General features: G+C 46.5%; 1 protein-coding gene across 1 annotated transcript in view; it reads left to right on the top strand.

The window, feature by feature from the left end:
* Nucleotides 1-1663: 1663 nt before the first annotated feature.
* Nucleotides 1664-18132, top strand: part of LOC119449778 (uncharacterized) — a 221539-nt gene continuing 205070 nt past the window's right edge. The window contains exon 1 of the mRNA XM_049665169.1: nt 1664-2173. The gene's annotated coding sequence lies outside the window, so the exon portion shown is untranslated. The remainder of the gene's footprint in view (nt 2174-18132) is intronic.

The following is an 18132-nucleotide window of genomic DNA, read 5'->3' as shown; positions in this document are numbered from 1 at the left end:
CACAAGCTGTGTCAAAATGAAAACATCAAATCAAACGGGTGCATAGCGTGAGACGTCACCGCAGCGATATCACGAGGAGGGATATCACATAGTGTCGTCGACGCTATGTGATAAAGCTCGGATTGAAGATGCCGATTTGAAGGATAGTGACCGTCACAGTGGTGGGAGAAAAAAAAGAAAGAAAAAAGATAGGACGCCACATGACCCACTCCTTCGGTTTCGCACCATGCATTGCAGTTGCTTTAATTGATTAATTGAGCCCGTATACTGATTTTTATTGAACCTTCTAGTCATTGTCAAACGGACCTCGCATGGGTGTGTGGTAATGAGCAAGCAAAGCGCCATGTACTGAACATTCGCCGTGTGTACAGCTCTATACACAGTAAGTACAGACAAATTACTCCCATTGTACAGAGCGTACAAGGATAGCGTAGTGAAGTACAGTTCGTCGTGCCGATATTTACATTGTCTCCTTTTTAATACCTTTTCCCATCTATCACAGCGACAGCTGTGCTAGCAAAATATACTAGGACAGTAGCAATGACGGATGTCCGAGCTATACGTATATAGAGCTGCTAGTACGCCAGTCTGTTTACTAAAGTCTACGAGCCTGCCGTGTAGGCTGTGACAATGAAGCGTTCCACCTCTGATTTGTGTGCGCAATTTGAGGCTGTCCACTCACCTCGTTCCCTTTCATCGCGTGTAGGGTAGCAAACCGGACGTTTCTGGCAAACCTGTGTGCCCCTTGCCCTTTCTCTCTATCTCTAAAGAAAGTTCTTTGATTAGTCGTATTCCGCTCGAGGAATTATCTTCCTCGATGTAGCTACTCGTGAATTATTCAGCAGCGTCCACGTTTTTGATGCGCTGAAAGTTTCGAACGTCTGTGCGTGTGCTTTTCTGCGTTGGCGCGTATGTTTAAATATAAATGCAGATCCACGGACTTAATTATACGGCACTTGCCGGCTTTACTTTTTAATTTCTCGCCTCGCTGTTCACGCGAGCAGCAAACTTTCCTATATAGACGAACCAGAGATAAGAAAAAGTAAACTCCGCACGCCATTCAACAACAGGTCTCGTCTAGCTGCGCCACGGGCGTTTCAACGTTCGTCCTCGGGGCAACAGGGGGCTTCACACTCGGGACGGTTGGCGGCGGGGGGACGTCATCCACCGCGAAGAGTGAAAGAACGATAGAAAGAGCGAAGGGGATTGGAGAGGGGGGGGGAGAGAACGTAGAACAACGTCGGGGGAAGAAAGCGGACGACGGCAGAGAGGGGAAACAACAAAAGTAAGGAGGAAGGCACCGGAGGGAGGAGCTGCGGGGAAGAGATTTAGCGGATCCCGAGCGTCGAAAGAAGTGATAAAGAAGAAGGAAAACGAAATGCGGGAGACAAAAAAAAAAAAAAAAAAAAAAAACGGTGCAGGCGATCCGGGCGCAGGACAAAAGTGCCGCCGCGCCGACGAAGACGTGCGCGGGAGAGGAGGAACTGTGCGCCACGCGCGCGAACGCGCGCGCGCGCGCTCTGTTTTTTTTTGGGGGGAGGGGGGGATGTGCGCAGCTGGTACCCTCCCTCTCGGCCTCTCCTTCTCCTCTTTTTCGAAACCTCCTCTCTACGCGCATGCGCCGAGCGACTCCTCAATGGAAGCCGGCCTCAGTGCGCCCCGGTCAGCGCAGCTCTGTGGATGTGGTCCGCAACCGAAGCGGCCCGCATCGAGTAGTTGGTGCCGTCGTTCGCTTCCGTCGTCACTGGGTCGGTCGTCGTAACGGCCCGATCGCGCCGCGCGCGCGCGCGTGATCAGTGTTTTCTTGATTCACCAGCACGGATGTTGTTGGCTTGTCCTGCGCGCCGCCAGTGACCTCCGCTGCCAGTGGTTTCCGCTGTTTCGAACGCAGGAGAAGGATCCCCGACCCTTACTCTGAGGTGGTGGGGGGCTGTTGGCAACGGGACGGCGTTGTGTTTCCGTCCGGTGCCGGGATCGCGGGTCTTGTCGACGACGCCGTGCGTCGGTTTCTTTTTTCCCACGGGCCGCGCTGCTCTTCCTGTCGCCGGCTCTTTCTGCAGCGGCCACCGTTCCTCGGATTATCTTCCCTGCATTTCCGGACGTACTACGACGCTTTCCGAAGTGTCCCGGACGCCGCCGGCTTCTTCTCTTCTGGTCGTCTCCGCATCTTCCGGTGAGTGCCGGCAAAAGATGCTGCGCTAAATGCTTTTCCTTTTCTTTTTAATCTCCTTCTTGTCGCTTTACTTCTATTTCTGGATGTCAACGATAACAGTTAAGGAATTTCAAGACGAACTTTTAGCGTTATGGAACATGAGTTCATCACAACCAAGGAACAATACAGTCAAGAAATTCATGTGGACACTTCAACGTAGAGCCGTAACTTTATTTAAATAAAGCAAATTAGCCGGAAAGATTGTCCCTTGACCATGTAATCACAAACGTGGCCTTGACAATTCAACTTGACTCCGTAAGTTTATAAATAAACAAAGTAGCTGGAAGCTATAAGGTGTCCTAGCTGTTAGGTCAGCTCTCCGAACACAGCGGTATACCACAATAACGGCGGAAGAGCAATTTTTTTTAAACCCTTCAACGTGTGCTGCAGTGCGCTTTTTTTTTTTTTTTTTTCAAAACGCGGAAGGCGTCTTTCATCACCAGGTCTTATGTGGTTAACAGGAGAAATCACGCCCAGCTGTCAAACGCTCAAAGTAGCACCTACGGCCTTAGAACTTCGTTGTGCGACTAGTTCCGTCGCTGGTCTCTGAAAAGGGAAACTTTCAGTAATGGACTTAGGAAATTAGAAATGAAGCCTCAAGGTCTACTCAATGCCTAAGGTGTCACGTTGCACGTCACCCGATCCACCGTTTTCGCCCCAGGAACTGCAGGAAATTCAACTCGCCTTCAATTTCCGCTTGAGGAGGATCCCTGGATGACCTATTGCATCAAATTTTCTTCACAGCGAAAGCGGCGTCGCAATTTTATTTGCCGGGGAGAAAGTTCGTGAAGTTAATTAGCTAAGTTCTTAACGCTTGCAGAACTGCGTAAAGAACTTCACAAACTTTTCTACTACTCATTTGGGTGTTGTAGTGTGTGATAGCAGAATCACTCAGCACAGACACTAAGCCCGTCCTAGTTCATTGCCCTTGTGATCGCAACTTATGAGTCTCAAATTATGATTATAATAGATTGATGTCGCGCAACCGCCGTTCCTTAAAGGGACACTGAAGGGAAAAATGATTTCTTTTGTATCAATAGATTACCCTTTCACGATACCGAAAACATCACTTATACCGCGAGAAGACGCATGGTAAGCCAGAAAGAAACGAAAAACACAGAAGGCAAGTGGCGACGCCACCTTGAAGTTCCCGCACCAGGTCACCGTGACGTCATGGATTTTGGCAGCGTCTTCTAGGACCCAGTTAATTCTTTAGCGGTAAAGATTGACTACATTGCGTTCTAAAGGAGCCCAAGAATGAATATGGCAAGTTTCGCGAACTTTTACTGAGCCAACGTGGCCCAAATACGAGAAATTACTTTAGAAGTCGTGACGTCACACTGAAGTGCTGACCTTAGGGTTTGCCTGCGAAATAAAAAAAAAATAATAATAACTTTGAGCTTCATTTTCTCTTCTAATAATTGCCCTATTGCAGTGTAATTAACGACAGCAGAGTTTTCGAAGAAGACTTTATCAGTCTAAGTCGATTTATTGTTTTGCTTTAGTGTCCCTTTAAGATGGTACACTACGCCGAAATGACGGATATCGGTCAGTCTTGATTCACCCAATGTGCTGCAGCTATCGATGAAAGCGCAAGACATATAACACGCACGTGCGGTGGTGCGACAGCTGTTTTACCGAGATACCGAAAAGGCAGAGGAATGCAGCCCAAGCGTTCGTTTGCACCCGCAGCTGGGTGCAAAGAACAGCTCGGTAGCTTTGTAATCAAACGGAATGTTCGCTTGGGCGGACAAAGAACCCCAGGAGCCGGTGTCACACCCGCAGATATCGCTACCTTTCGCAACAGCTCGAGCGCGAAGCTTTCTTGCCGCTGGCGAGTGTACTTCAAGCGCGCTCCACCGGCGGAACAGCAGGAGCAAGTCTTAATTAAACTCGAAAAGTCCGCGTCCCCCGGGCTTCTTCGGTTCAGCAAACCTATTCACAGAACGACGCCGGATTTCGCGGGGCTCTTTGCCGCCCGAGGCGTTATGCAAGAGCGACTTCTGTAATTGGCCAGGAGCGAGCCAAACTAGAGCGGCAGCTACACGACGGGCTACGCGCTGCATGCTTAATCTGATTACTTTTATTATTCTGTAGAGCGAGCGAAAGCGAATGTATACAATAGTTTGTGCGAGAGCTTCGACCGAACGTCCCCTGTCTCGTCCCAAGGGAAGAAGAACAAGGTGCGTTGGCCGTGGACCGTGGCGGCCATTTGGCTGCGCTGCCAGTTTTCTCGTTCGTATACGATTGAACCAGCTGATGCCCGACTCATCGAACACTGAGGGCACTTTGAGACTGTGGCTGGAACGGGTCTGGCGAATCTGTTTGGCGGTCCAGTGGGATTTGGCGCAGGCTGTATATATCGCGAAACCGCAGGCGGCTGTTGATGCTAATTAAAGAGAAAGATCCCTATTAAAGAAAAAATATCGCAAGTCATCCAGTCCCACAGGCGCCATCAGTACGAGGGGTGTGTCTCTCCGAAGGTGGCAGTGACTGTCCCAACGATTTAAAGGATAACCGCATATCAGTGCTGAATGTCGCGCTAAATCGGGAAGCACTTAGTTTCGTTCTTGAAAGGCTTTAAGACGCGCGCATATGCGATTCTGTATATAAACACCATGCAGTTCCTGTCAAAAGTTTGTAGGCCATTTATTGAGCGAGCAGCCTGCGACAATGCTGAACCGTGTCATAGTTTTGGCGTTCGAAAAGTTATGCAGAATGACCCGCCAGCACTTAGTCATCCACAATGACAGTGCCACTGCAGGACTAGGACTCAAGAGTGTCTGGTTCAGCTCTAAATGGCATGCAAAACTTCAGAGAGGGCTGTATACAACCCGTGTGTTCCTATAACGTTGTTCGTCTATGTGTTTTCGTCCATGATCGATAGTATGTATATATATATATATATATATATATATATATATATATATATATATATATATATATATATATATCTTAATGGCTCATAACGTGTCTACATTGATTGACAAAAGCGACATTTGAATATATGTATACAGAAGAACACAGGGAGATATTCAGAAAAGGGACATATCGCCTTGGCCTAGCTTTCTTTTTTATTATCTGTGTATATGTTCGCGTAGTGTATATATGTTTAATTAAGCATTTGTTGGCTCCAGAAGGCGGAGCGGGCTACTAACCTGATTTGGACAAATGCGCACGAAACGATGCAAACATTGCAAGGGAAGATAAGAGAGATGTACAACAACAGCAGTGGCATAAGTTATAAAGCTCATACAAACAAATGTCCCTGAGAAGATCACAAAACACAAACGTTTCTGCCTTCTCTTCTTTCTCTTCATTTAACTGTATACGTCTGAACAGAAAAAAAAAACTGTCCCGTTCTTTTCTCACGTATAGCTCGCACTCAGACGAGAAAGCTCCGAACGTCAATAATGATTCTACAAGACACAGTAGCTTTCTATTAAAGTAGAAATAGCGCGATTACGCTCTAAGTTTCAGCGTTTACCAAAAACATTATACGCAGCGTGACCTTTCTTTACCCTTTCGTAGTAGTTTCGTATACATGTCATTCGGCTGGCTACATATCGTAATAAGCGTTCGTCACACCGAAACTGCGCAATTCATTTCGCGCTACACATATAGCCGTAAAGCATCCGCTGGTTGTGATTACATAGCAGATGTACATGAACTTGAGCGTGCATGTCTGACTCGGGTCTTTTAGCTGCCTAAGAGTTCCCTCTTATTTGCGTTCCGTGTCGCGAAGTACAGAGAGGGGAATAAATAAATAACAACTATAATGGTAGCCAACATCTTCACTTCGCGATGTTACTGCGTGCGCAAGACAAGCCTTACTCACGAAATGTTAATGATAGTTTCCCTATTCCTTCATTTGTAAAAAGAAGGAAAGGAAGATAATTCTTAAGAAGCGAGATGTGTGGAAACACAATGCATGGAGCTGCTCCACTGCGCTTGGGGAGGGGAGGTGGGAGTTTTACGGCAAAAGAATGGAGGCTTTAGGACTAAATGCGCATTACGAGTGCTTTAGAAACAGCAAGAAATCGGGGGAAGGAGGTATGTACTTTCTGATCGGTGCAACGAGTTGCGTGGGCGCCACTTTGATTTCACTTTTTTCGTCATAAATCGAGAATTCTGGGATCTCAAGCAGACGCTTAGCTGTACCATGCATGCGTCGCTGGCGTGTTGAAATGTTAATTCGGAAAATCATCGCAGATGTTGTCGCTTTTGCGGTCACTCTGTCTTTCGGACATGATTAGGTCGCTTTTCATCAGCTATATTGCCAAGTAATACCGCTGGTTGCGTAACAGCTAATAGGGCGACCCAGCCGCTTTGAACAAGTCGCTTATATTATGTTGGATATATGGAACGATACAAAGCAAGGAATCCTTCGTTTTGTATTTCTTTGTTTCATTTATTAGATTTTTTTTCAGGCGGTCCCTATATCGTCAAGGGCCCTGCGCGGCAGCAGATTAGAAGATGAGCGCACTTCATTTCTTGCTCGAGCGCGCGTCAGCATAACGAGATGAAACGATTTTCTTATCTTTTTCGCTTACTTATCGGAATCTAATTCCCTGTTGAAACCCGTAATGAAAATGAATCCGCTGGTAGCCTATTAATACATAGGCAAAACTGCATTGCGTCAGTCCCCGGCGCGGTTGTAGCGCTAATATCACCACGCCGCCTGCATTGAGCACGCTTCTGAAGTGATTATGTTTTTTCACTATTGTGTGCTTGAGCTGTTCGTTCTTGCAACACTCGGATTATACAGCAAGCCTGGGAGAATGTGTCCATATTAGTTCTCTTTCTTATTTGCTACTTTATTTATTTGTACGATTAATTTTGGTTTTGGTTACATCGGCCCGTTGCGAGACACGTCGTGGTCTTGCGTGATCCTCTGTTTTCAGAGTAACGGCCGGCGCTTCGGTTATGAATTTCAAACCGAGTAATGAGGAGCCTTTAATCAATTAGTTAATAACTTCTGTTAATCTACGAGCATGACATCTAAAACAGAACTACACATTCTGCATTAGAGAGTCTCTCGAAGTAGACCGCGTAAAGGTTGAAGCCGAGGCTGCAGTGGTAGAAGTGGGGTTTTACGAAACGCCCTTTCTCGTCGGTCACTCGTAATGCTATCTCTGATAGCGTACGAAACATGACCAATGTAGGTCCAGAGTGGGCTTGCATTACAATTATGTAGGCAGAACATTGTGTCAACGTTGGCGCCACTACCAATTCGCAGACTTAGCATATGTATTTAACGGGTCTCTGGTATGTGTTTGTCTGTTAAATGGGGAAAGGAGTATTCTAGATTTCGTAACTGTGTCTCGGTATAGCCGGCTGTAATGTAGCCCGACTTTCAATTTATCCAGCGTTAGGCAACAACACTGACTACAACAATAGCAAATATTCTGAAGCCTAGCAGCTTTTGTCCTTGCCGTACACAGGACACTATGATAAGGACGCACTGAGTTAACATAACTGCACTATTCGAGTGCTCGATTAAACAAGAAAAAAAGGGGGTAAGAGAAAGGCTCACACTTTCTCGCCCTCTTAATTTTTTTTTTAATAAGGCTGACATTTCCTGTTAACGGGCTTGTGTCACGATAGTCACGGTTCTCTAGTTTCGATGTAAACTTTCCGGAGCTGAGCCGCGGTGAGGCGAGAATGACGAACAAGTTTAAAATGACCGGGTACAAATATCCCACAGCTAGTTTACGATACTTGAGAGAAAATTAACGAGCACGGTTAAGCTGAGGCTTGGGGGCTGCGCGTTGTTGTATACGTTTGAACGCTACCCGGCAGGCCAGTTTAATCGCTGCTTTCTTCCCCTAGAATGGGTGGACGACACGCGCTGAGCGAAGACCGCAGAACTGATTAATCAAACATAGAGAGGTTGATTTTATCTGAGCACGCTTGGCCCCTGACGCCCCGACTGAGCGCGACCTATTAAAACGATGAAAATTAATCTGATCGCGATTAACGCATTAACTTCCGCTAACGGGGATGTTAATCGGTCAGTTATCCAGGTAACCTATTTTTCTTTCTTTCTTTTCAAGTTATAGTAAAAGGAAGAAAGTTGGTCGCATCGTAGTGGCGCGAGCGCAGTTTTAAGCTTAATTCTGTGATCCTAGTTTAGTTACTGGAGCAACATTAGGCACACACAGAGTTACACGTGTGGCTTCCCGACTTTCTTCAGTACAGTGATCAAAACATTATTATTATTATTATTATTATTATTATTATTATTATTATTATTATTATTATTATTATTATTATTATTATTATTATTATTATTATTATTATTATTTGTTCTTGTTAGCCTTTCATCGCGTCTGCTTAGCATTGTCTTCCAGAAATGCCTATATTGCAAAGTGTCTGCTCTAAACGATATATAGTAGGAGTGTGCGAATAGTAAACTTAAACACCGAATCGAATACTTTATAGCTCTTGAAAAGTTTTCGAATAGCAAGACTTCTTCGTATTCAGTGCTCGAGAGTTCCCCAAACTTTTACGCGAAACTCATAAATTTCAACCGACAGAAGAGTATCCGAGCGCTATGCATTGAAATAAGCGTGTATATTTAATAGCCACTAGACGTATACGTGGTACACTAAGTACTGCTTTGTTGCCATCTCCTAGACATGAGTCATCCATTCAAATTAAACAACACTTTTAAGAAAAAAAGCACCTTCACGAGGGAAGAGAACGTCTCAGAGCACCACCGAGAGCATGGACAACAGAAATATTAGAGATAGAATGCGATAGATAAACCAGTCCCCTAACCATACGATGATAACATCAAATTGGTAGCACATGAGCTTCAGTGTAGCAAGAGCATTAAGCAGGGACATCGCTCCAATATCAATACTTTGCCCACAGTGGTACAAAAGATTGTGCTATGCGTACAATGATAGGAAGCAGAAAAAAAATTACCTCTCACTCTTAGGCTTTTCCTCTTTCGAGTGCTCGCACGCCGGTGCTCATTATTTTAAATCTATTTAATAAATATTCGATGTTTCGAATATTAACCTTTCGAACGAAATCAAACAGCGCCAAAGGCAGGAGGACATGTAGTGTAGACGAGAGACACGGCGCTAGAGTTTCAAGTGTGTATAGGTTACAGGTACAGCGATATGCTTTTGTCGTCTTCAGTATACACATCCCGTCTTTTGCGCCGTTCGATTCCCTTTAACATGCACTAACCAACACAGTTCAGCACACTCCTGCATGAACTGTTAATTTCGAGCACTGAAGTGAATAGAAATACACTCGAATCATTATTCGAAATGATCCAGTTTCGTACAGCCTTAATATACGTATGGCACAGAAGAAATAATGTAAACAAAAAAAAAGCATCACGAAGCTGATTAGTATATGTATACGTATAACGACAAGGCCGTAGGCACACGAAATATTTCTTGCAAAGCATGGCATGAGAGCAAAGAAGTGATGTGACGTGTCACGTTGCCCTACTAATGTTGACAGACTACCGTTGAATGAGGAACGAGTTTCGCGAACAGTGGTACTTAATAACGATAACGATGTTTCTTTTTTTTTTTCAGTTCATAAGTAGACGGAACATTTGCCGTTTGAAGTGTCGTACGGCTAATAAGTGTGCTGGCACCGAAACGGTCAGTACTTGGACAGGTGGCATTTTTTTCCCGAATCACGAGAAACGAAGGCATCGAGTAGCATGTACGGTAATGCGAAGTGCGCGCTTTACTTTGCGTACTCGCTACCTGCCCAATCTACCGATTCAAACGCGCGAGTCCTGAGTGACGTTTAATATTAAAGCGTGACGTTGCGACGTGCAGAAGTGACGTGCTGCTACATACAAGATAAGAAAACGACGATAAAAGAGAAATGCTTACTCGCCAATAGAATGAAAAAAAAAAACTAGGCCGCGCTGTTATCTCTGTTTGCATTGAGAACGGCGTTAGCGACTGAAATTCGAGCATCGAAATATACGGCGCGTCTGGCGCTGCGTTACATTTCTTTTTTCTCTCTCTCCTTTTGTCGTTCGAGATTCACTCGCTGCTGTTGGACTATAGTACATAGCTAGCTATATAGCTATTTCGTGCAACTGCACGCCGGGAATGCCGTCACTTAGTATTTTACCGATAGGCGCTGAGAGAAGAGGGGACATGGGGGACAAATTTGGAGGTGTCACACGACGAATCCGCATAGATATTGTCAATTTCCATTTTAAACTGAGAAAGAGCGCCGCCGCCGCCGGCGGAGCTGCGTTAGTGACGAGATGGCTGAACGGACCCGCAGGCCAGGCTTCGAGCTCGACACGTGTGTGACAGGGACATCCGCGGCTGCTTCGCTATATAGTATAGGTACAGGACCAGCGACGAGCGTCTTTTCTTCTCGTTCATTTTGCGTCCAACTTTACTCGCTCGACCAAACGACACGCCTGCACAGGAACTTGCCTTCGACTCGTAAACTTCCTCCCCAACTCGACTTAAACGCGATGTGTGCTGGAACTGTAGATGTCTTGCGTGGATATTCTGGAGTTGAAAAGCAGTTTGCGCGAGGTAAGACGTCAGAGATTCTCACCCAAAATTGCCGACAGCGTTCGTCGTTTCCAGTTTGCAAATTCATAACTTGCGGGCCCGCACTTTCAAAGTATATATATATATATATATATATATATATATATATATATAATATCACAGATCTCTCGCCGTTTTACGTATCTATAGGGCGAGCTTTTCTTTCTTTCCTTATCTTTCGTTCTTCTTTTCTTTTTCAACGTTGCTGTCATCTGTTATTTCTTCACGCGAGCCTGTGAACTCTCGAGAATGTTTCGTAAGGTTTACGAACTCGGCTTCGCTGTACGATATTACGACCGTACAAGTTTTACGAAAAACAAGTTCTGTTCGCAAGAAATGTTTTAAAGCTCACTTTCGGCAAATGGACCACCAGAGCAGCTCTATTCCGAGTTCCGGCCTTCCCTCGCACTACACTTCTTCGTGTCCTTGTTTAGTTTTATTTGTTTAATTTTTTTTTGGTCCACGAGATACTATTAACTCGATGCAATCGAGATATATCGCCGACGTTCTCGCGAATCTTACCCGGCGTCCGGAACTAAACCATCACGCTGACCAGTGGCGATGTTTCAGCAATACGCGGCACCGGGAATCCTGAAAGACCCACCGTCATCCTCATTATGACGCAACAACTCCGAACGACTCTCCTAACTTGTCTCAAAAACGGACGAAATAGAAGTGCTGTCCGGAACTTTGCAATCTTCCATCATAAGAGGAAAGACAGAGGGAGAGACAAACAGGGTCGGTAAGGAAAAAAAAAATCTCGTTTTTTGGGGTAGTACATAAAGTGCTCCCGGGGAGGCTTTAAGCCTGCAGGCGGCCATAAAGCGGCCCTTTTAGCGAGCTTCGCGAGGCCGTCCCGGCAGAACGCGATGACTGCTTTACACAGCGCCTATCTTTCGTTGCCTCACGCGGGAGGAGACGCTAATGCCGCGAGCGGCTTCAGTTTTTGATAGAGCCGCGCCGGCGTCGCCGCCGCTCCCACATACGGCATAATGCACTCTGGCTAATTGCTCGCAGCGGAATATGAGCACGGCAGGCTTACATAGCGGTGAGACCAACGCTGTTTTCTTGTTGTCGGTTGCGTTGTTGGTCTGTTCCTTTCCCTGCGGTGATTGATCGGGCTCGGCCTCTGGTTCTAGCTGCGACGGCAACGGGCGCGTTCGAAGCTTCCTTGGAGAGAGCCGGAGGACTCGGGGAGAGGCGGCGCTGTTTCCTGAGAAGCTCGCGTCGCTCCGAGAGGACGAGAGGACCCGTCCCGTCCGCCCTCCTTGAAAAATGGTTCCGCGCGTCGGCTTGCGGCGGCGTTCGGGCTAACGCCAAAAGCCTCTCGCCGATTAACTCGAAAAAATTAGTATTCACGTCACTCGGCCGCCGCCGCAGAGCCGTCAGCCACGCGAGTGAGCGTCACTTTATATAGTACGCGTGCGCTTAAGTTGCTCCCCACCCACCCCAATCCTGTGGCGAGCAGCGTGCGAAGGCGTCGCGATGTTGTGGCTGAAGTCATCATCTTGGATGCCTTGCTCCGAGCGAGGCGCGCTCGGCGTATATTATATATGGTGTATATACGACGCGCGGAAGCGAGGCCTCGCGTGTTTCCTAATTGCGCCGTTAATTGAAAGCCGAGTGAAGAAGTTCGCTGAGTGTTTTTTTTTTTTTTTTTTGTATCGTGTATCCGAGGTGCGATTTGTGTCTATACAGAAACGCTCTAGAAACGAGCGATTATTATATTGCGAGCATTCTGCGGTTTTTTTTTTTCGTCTGTAAGATGTATTGTTTATCGAAGCCGTCCATCATCGATAGATGCTGCTAAAACTCATCTATACTTGTGTGAACAATGAAAATGCCCACGAGTACAAGGTCCGTTTTGCACCTGTAAGAGTGGATTTATACATTCTTACAGACTTCAAATAGACTGTTTTACCTTCTTGTAGACGGGCCCTTTTGACCGCATAAACTGAAACATGCTTTCTATAGACATATTAGTAGTTTACAAGCCTGTTTACTGTTTATAGGTGTTGCTCATACACTTACAAAATGTTTGTAATAAAGTATGTCGGCAATAAAGGCGACCAAAACTGTAAGGCTGGAGTCCTGTAGACACTCTACAGACTTTGAGTAAAGTATACAAATATTTCTATAGACTGTTTAAATAATATTTTGTAAAGAAAGAACAGGCGTACGAAATTCGGTGTCTTCGTTTACGCCGTGGATAAGAAAGTAGAAAAAAAAATAATGGTCGGCGAATTGTAGGATGAAATAACATGTGGTGGTTGTGTGAACGCCTTTACTTCGAATTGAAATATCGGCCTCCGGGTTGGTGTAATAACAGGCAAAGTTGATAACTTCGCTTACAAAAATGCTTAATGAAGTTTCTTCGTCTTTCTGCATACCTTTTGTTGCCTTCAGTTCTTTGCATTGAGGTTCAATTGAACATCTAGCCTGACTTTCGCAAGAACTCACGACAGATGACAGATGAAATTAATTTATAAAAAGTAGGTGGGAGTTGGGGGAAACGAATCATGTACACAACACTGTACAGGCACCAGCAGACGCTAAGAAGATTTACATCGTGGCGGCCGGCGTGGCTCAATGTATGGACAATATAGGGGGTGATCATATTTAAGTTTACCGGAATATTTAAAGCTCGCCTTTTGCAGGTAACATAACTTTATTCCTTAAACTCGATTATTCGGAGAGGCGGACATTACTTGCACGAGAAATCGAAACACATATTAAACTAAACAACGAAATTCACTAATTGACTTCTTAATTAATTATTGGACGGCACATACTGCAATTTAGGAATTGCGGCCAGTGAGTTTGCGAGGCGGATTTAATTGGAATGAATTTCAAAAATGACGCCAGTTTGGAGATACGCGCCATCAAACTCGCCGTAAAAATGCACTGTTGTTCCGCTCACTTTTTCAACGAAACGTTTTTTTTTTTTTTTTGTTATGTTATGCATTGAAGCACAAAAGTAACTGAAACGGCCATGCATTTCTCCCCCCACTTTGGGAAATAGTACCTCGAAACTGGTGTCATCCTGGGGACTCATTTCAAGGGAATACGTTTTGCAAGCTCACCGGCTACAATTCGTACATTGCAGTATGGGCCTTAAAATAATTAATTTAAAAGGTAATTAGTAATTTTTCTTAATTAGTTGAAGATGTGTTTAGATTTCTCCTGCTAGTAACGTCCGCCTCTTCGAATAATCCGGCTCAAGGACAAGAATTATGATATCGGCCACATGCAAATTTTTTTTTAAACTTCGGGAAACTTGAAAATGATCACCCTGTACTATATAGCTCTTTGCAGCCTGCGTGATAAAAGAAACACCACCCTCTTTGCGTGGCATGCACAGGAACAGGCTGTTTCCATACGGCAGCTCACAGCCACTATAGTAAACAGCGGCGGCATTGCAATCCGGAACACACCGTTCGTGCGCTGTGGACAAATTTGATTAGGGCTGTATGTATGCATGCGTGCGACGTCGTTACTTGAACGTCCAGAAAGGCATGAAACACATGCGAAACAGTTGGGGAGTGGCCAACAGGTTTTGAGGATGCTTGTGTGCTTTTCTTTTTTTTCTTTTTTTTTTTTGCCCTAGTAAGTTATGACGCGACGACATTTGAGCATTCGCTTGTTGCTTTAATGGTTGTTGTTGGCTGACAACCTTCGCGACACGAAATGGCGTGTTGTATACCGGTGGCGTAAAACGCCGTATACTAAACTGCGTGGAAGATTGAGCTTGTTGGTTTTGCGTGAGTACTATTACTAACCGAGAGAAACACGCATGCGAGAATAGCTAGGCCACAGCGTGACAAACGTCCACAGCGCTCAATGCTCTGCAGAGGTGTATATTGTTTTATTCTGTCTGTTGGAAGTTTCTTTCGCGCTGTGAGTTATGGTTATGCAAATGAGGAAATAATGTGTAAGAAATGCGGCGACAAAGGAGATGCGGTGGCCTCTGCTGCCTTGTTTTGATAAATGCGACGCCATACTTGCCTTGCTAAAAAGATAAAAAAGAAGAAAGAGAGAAAAAAAACAGCGCATATATTATTGTACGTATATTTAATTTCTTCCTAAAGCGTTGATAGGGAGTGTGATGGTGGATGAAGCGCTGAACTTCCTCCTCGAGCGTACACCTTAAACATTCGTGATAGTTTAAGCGTGACAGCCCTTTTTGTATATATTTGGGTAAACCTTCGCCACAGTTTAAGCATGACATTTTAAGTAAGCCGTTCTGGCGAGATTATTGCAAACCGATTGCTGTCGATCGTGCAAGATTTTACGTTGCACAACATACTCCGTGCATTCGTGTAGCCAATGATTCTACAGAAATTACGCTTTCGTGGGAATAAAGCTCCTCCGTGCATACAGGGTTGGGAGGTGAATGGTGAGCCGTGGGGGTCGTCGTATTTCGGAAAAAGCGAAACGTATTGGACTCCGAGTCAACTTGTTCTTGATACCTGCATGGTGTTGTTAGTTGTACAGCGAAGTGTCTCAGGTCGTATCGTGTTTGATAGGTGGCGTTCAGGTGGAGCAATTTCCGTAAACTTTTGCAAGGCTATAGGCCCGCCCGCAGCAAGCAACACCCCTCCTCCTTTTCCACCTTGCCGATACGTTCGTTTGGCACGACGAAGGTCTTCTGCGTATACTTAACCGGCAGGATCGTATAAGACGGCAAGAAGGGGTTGGCTCGCGCCTCCACAAGACTGGCACAGCACTCCGAGCTCGCGTCTTGGGACCACAGGACACGGGCGCGCAGTGACGAGACGGTATATTGTATGTACGCAGCTTAAAACTCCATCAGGACGCATTAGGCGAAGACAAAGCTCGGACGACGATAGCCCATTTTCTCGACTTTTTTTTTTTCTTTCACCGCGCATCTTCTTCGTAGGTGGTTCGAAACCTGTGGTCATCTCATAAAGAACCGGGCAGTGACGGGCGTGTCCGTCTCCTCCGCACTTCAACTTTTCTTCTTATTTTGGTGGACAATAACCAGCGAAGAGGAGTTCGTGACCGCGGCATTGCCGTAGTGCGCAGAAAGAGGAGGGAAGGGGAGACGGGCCACGCGAGCTCTCCGCGGTTCGTCCGCTTAAACAATGGAGGAAGAAGAGGCGACCGCGTAACGACGAAACGAAAAGGCGGAACCAGCCTAAAGCGTCGTCGTCAGCGGGCGCGCGCGCGCTCTGGCCACCAAATGTCTTTTTCATTGCGACGGCCCGCGTCTCAAATAGCGTCTCGGACGCGCAGCAGCAGCTCGGCCGAGCGCGGCGGCGGCGGTCCTGCGGTCTCGCCACGTACGTTGGCAATTGCGCGGCGTGTGGGCAATGATGGCCGCGCGGGGTAGAAGAAGAAGAAGAAGAAGAAGGCAATTGGTGACCCGGCCGGCCGGGTACGGCACTCCGAAGAGAGCTAGGAGTTCAATGGCGCGGCCGGCTGGACGGGCCGGCCCGTGCGCTGCGTCGCCGCGCCCACACGCCGCCGGTGCAGCAGCGGCGGCGAGACCCCGCGAGCCTACGCGCTCTGCCGACTGCATAGCTCTCTCGCATCCGGATGCGCCGTCGTCTTTGTATACCCGTGATGTGCCGCAGCCAACCTCGTCTCTCTCTCTCTCTCTCTCCAGCTGAGAGAATGAATCTCCTTGTGTGCATTTCCTCTCCCTCACTCTCTTTCTCTAGGTGTATATGTATACACGCATTTTTGTTTCCTCTCTCTATGCGTCATGCTGGAAGCTGCGCCCAACAGAAGGCCTAGCACTGAACGCGAGGATGTATCCGCCACGGTGGTTCGATTGTTACTGTGCTTTGCTGCTGAGCGCGAGGTTGCGGGTTCGCTCCTCTCTGAGCTCCGCATATCCACGTACGCACAAGAAAATAAAAGTTCTTACGTTAAATCTAATTATAATGAAATCACCAAACACTACAGATTAGGGAGGCAGCATTACCCTCCACCACACTCTTCATTAAATAAACAGCAGGCGACAGCATGGCGCCTACTGCACACAAACACCTTCTCAAACCCGATCGCTTATAATCATTGTTATCCAGAGCTCTACTCGGATAAATGCAAAGACTGCAATCAGCGGGCGGACCTCAGACACATAATCTGGGCTTGCCCCAGCGTAGTGGAGGGGCCAAACAACACATATACGAACGCGGAGCAGTGGGAGACCGCGCTGCTCAGTTCAGACAGCGAGCACCAACTACAAGTCATCAGGCAAGCCGAAGATGCCGCTAGGACCCAAGGGCTTCTGGCAGCCGTCTAAGGGAGGGGAGATAAACTCCTCTTACACTTGCCGTTCTCAATAAAAGTTGTTTGCCTCTCTCTTTCTTAGGTTAAATCTGTTGAGTAAGAGCAGATGGTAGCCAATCGGGCGGCCAGCCAATGCAAACAGCATTTACGAACGCAAAGCTTTGTGAATACAACACCAGGGTTTCAGAAAATGTAGATTTAAGAAACGGGAAGGGACGGTGCTTCATATTCGATATTCACCACAAAAGATTACCTAATTTGTTTCAGCCATAGTGCGTGTTACATGCGGACAGCCCATAGACTCTGTAGTATATTCGTACACAAACACTTACAATACGTTGACAGGTTCATCCAAAAGGATTACGGTATCAAACTTGCAAACTTGCCGTACCGCAAACGCATAGCGAGTAGTGTAGAGAACTACACTGAGGTGGTCGCTGCGCGCCGCTTATGGAGTGCATCCTTGGGGAGTCCCCCAGCCGAGTGACCTTCGCCTTCCTACGCGACCACCAACGCTAGCGGATCGCGAAGGACGACCACGTTTCTGAGCGAGAATCGCGCGCAACCCTGCATTTGGTGTACGAACAACCACATGCACCAACGTGGAGTGGGAGAGCCCAACCGAATGAAAGATCATGTGAAGCCGCGCGAGGTTCGTGATCCAAACGGAAACGCGGAAAGTGAATATATAAGCGTGTACACTCTGCACCAATCTTAAAGAGGGAGCGCTATTAAAAGCAGCAATTTCCGCAAAAGAAGTGGAAGTAACAAACAAACACACACACACGCGCACGCACGCACGCACGCACGCACGCACGCACAACTTGCACAATTTTTCGGTGAATAAATCTCCCTTATGGGACTTTCTTGTTTCAGCGCTGGAAAAAAGAAAGATCGCAGGATTTCATACGGAAATACGACGTTCCCTTTCACATACAGTAGCACATTATGTGCACCAGGGACCGAATTCGCAAAGCTTTTCGTTCATAATTGGTATCGGCCAATGGACGACCGCTTTAGCTAATTATATTTCCTGCATCAGGATTGGCTGAATTTTGTTTTTACGAGCAACGCTTTTTCTGAATACGAGCCCTATTCCTTTCG

This window comes from Dermacentor silvarum, chromosome 4 (genome assembly GCF_013339745.2).
Source record: "Dermacentor silvarum isolate Dsil-2018 chromosome 4, BIME_Dsil_1.4, whole genome shotgun sequence".
Classification (NCBI taxonomy): domain Eukaryota; kingdom Metazoa; phylum Arthropoda; class Arachnida; order Ixodida; family Ixodidae; genus Dermacentor; species Dermacentor silvarum.
Note: the sequence above shows the minus strand (reverse complement) of the source record. Positions and strands in the feature narration are given on the sequence as shown.